Here is a 2,768-nt window from a genome sequence, read left to right as displayed (position 1 = left end):
ATATATATATATAGAGAGAGAGAGAGAGAGAGAGAGAGAGAACATTGGTACCAAGTTTCTTCATTGAACTTGATATTGACATGGCCAGATCTGGCCCCTACATCACGCCTCGAAGATTGAGCCTCAATCACTATTCACTTACTCTAAAAAAAGGATTCATCTTCAAGGCGTGATGTAGGGGACAGATTTAGCCACCTCACTACCAAGTTCAATGAAAGAACTTGGTACCAAGGTTCTACAGATTTCTCTCTCTATATATACTAGTTGAGATGCAAGTGCAATGCACGTCATTGAATATCATGATTATTTAAATTGATAAAAATAAAATAAAAATAAAAAAGAAAATAAAGTTTTTTTGTGGGATTGAATATCATCAACTCAACACGTGTCCAACATAAGCACACTTCATTAGTATTTACACAAAAATTTTGTCGCATACACAGAAATTGGACATTTAAAGATAAATTTGGATTTTAAGTGGTATCTATTATTTTCTTGTTTTGAACATACTTCCTTGTACATAACGAGATTCTTCTTTAAAAGGTAAATAAATTCTTGTCCAAAGAGGTTCTTTGAATTCATTTTAAGATTCACTTGCAGATTCATCTTTAGAAGGACTAAATGGTAGGAATCATTGAAAATACCTTTTACTTTCAGTTCTTTTTGTGAGCACACATGCCTTTGCTATGAGAATTGCAGCTCAAATTTCACGTCAGTGATCTTCTGGTTATCAGAAGTAAATATTCAAATCTCCTTTTTTCCTCAAGCATTCAAATCCTTACAATTGCAAATATAGTCCCCCTAAAAAAGCATTTGTTTAGCCACTAGCCTTCAGTTTTGCTTAGCAACTCACTAGAAGTGCTATTAGAGAGAGAGAATGTGTGTGTGTGTTTTTAATCTTCAATTGGATCATCTTTGCTCCATTTCTTATGACCATATTTGCTAGAGTAAAGATGTATAAAAGACTAAAAGAGACTTGGTTCTTATATCAAGTGTGTTATTGTTGATATCTTGGCTGTCGAGAGATTGACATAATAGAAACCCCATATGTAGGGAAGAGGTTTAAATGTGATAAGGCACAAAGACAATAGTTTGATGTTTGGAGGTGAAATTGAGTTGATATTAAGTACATGTTTTTTTTCTTTTTAATTCTAATGCATATGTGTAGAGAAATAAAGGCAAATACCTTTTACTTTCAGTTCTTTTCGTGAGCACATGCCTTTGCTATGAGAATTGCAGCTCAAATTTCACGTCGGTGATCTTCTGGTTATCAGAAGTAAATATTCCTTCAGTTCAGGAAATTTCCACAGGTTTGGGAAGCGTTAATCAAGTTATCAGAAGAGAAGATTATTTCTTCTACCAATTATATGTTATCCTTCATGCAATTTGTTGTCCCTGGCCCTGATTCATCTTGATTGCGATTTGCACTAAAGCCTAATACCTGCATAAGTTCCTCAGTAACCCTAGCTTGCTGATTACAGTATATGTTGAGATATCTGACAGATAAATTTCTGTATATTTTCTGATTGCAGGTTGAACTACTTATCTTCTGCATCAGTTACACCAGATGAAATAGTCAATAAAGATGCTGATCAGTGAGCGAAACTGCTGCGTTTTGGGGTCACAATGCTGATCAGTGAGCGAAACTGGTGACAACAAAACACTGTTAAGTCAGGCTCGGCCACCTGCGTCGCTGCGCAGAATTCTGAACCGATCATCGTCTTGGTCCGTGTCATTGTCACCTTCATTCAATTCCATGGTCTTAAACATCCATGACAAGTTTCGCTGCCCGATAATTGCATTTTTTGTAAATTTGGAGATGGGACAGTTAAATTTTTTGTAAATTGTAATTACATTTTTTGTAAATTTGGAGATGGACTATGATAATATCAATCAAGTTCCTAACTTTTTTGTTGTAAACTTGTGTATATTCTTTTTATTTACTTGTGTTAAATTCTTTGATGCTAGTTCTTAGTTTAGATTATTTTGTGTCTAAAGAGTTGCATCGATGTATTTTTGTTTGTCGATATTTGCAATTCGTTGAAGTACATTTAAATATTGAATATGTCTTTGAAATAAATCCATGTTGTAAGTAGAGAGAGTTTTTGTCTAAAGAGCTTGCAAGAAGTGTTCTTTTGTGTATGTATAAATTTTTTTACTAGTTATGTGTGTTAGGATATGTCTTTTATTAGATAAACGGGTTATTCGGGTTATATGGGTCGGGTCGGGTAACCCGTTTAATAATTGGGTCGGATCACATTGACCCATTTATTAAACGGGTCGGGTCGGGTCACACTTATACGGGTCGGGTCGCACTTATTTGGGTTATATGGGTCGGGTCGGGTCGACCCATTTGCCACCCCTAATTATAGGTAGTCAGTATCATATATATTAGTGCACAAGACTAACTGATAGTCATTAATATCTGAATATATTCATAGCATTCATAGTGATGTATGCACTAAATAAGCTGTGTTAATTGCTCTTATAGTTGATATTGATGTACGCATTGATATTGTTGTCAGACAAGATATGTGCATACTTTAGCTCCCTGTATGATATTTAATCTATGGTAGAAGAAAATGTTAGCGTTTGGTAACCAAAGTGTTTTTTTTTGTTTTTTTTTTTAAAAAACACCATGACATTGTGTTTATTTTTCAATCGTGTTTTCAAAACACCATTTTGAAAGTTAGCATATGATACACACCCAACCAATTAAACCTTATTCTCGCCCATTGCCGCTCCCCACTACCAACCACTTTTCGGCC

The sequence above is a fragment of the Asparagus officinalis genome, chromosome 2 (assembly GCF_001876935.1).
Source record: "Asparagus officinalis chromosome 2, Aspof.V1, whole genome shotgun sequence".
In the NCBI taxonomy this organism is placed as follows: domain Eukaryota; kingdom Viridiplantae; phylum Streptophyta; class Magnoliopsida; order Asparagales; family Asparagaceae; genus Asparagus; species Asparagus officinalis.
Note: the sequence above shows the minus strand (reverse complement) of the source record.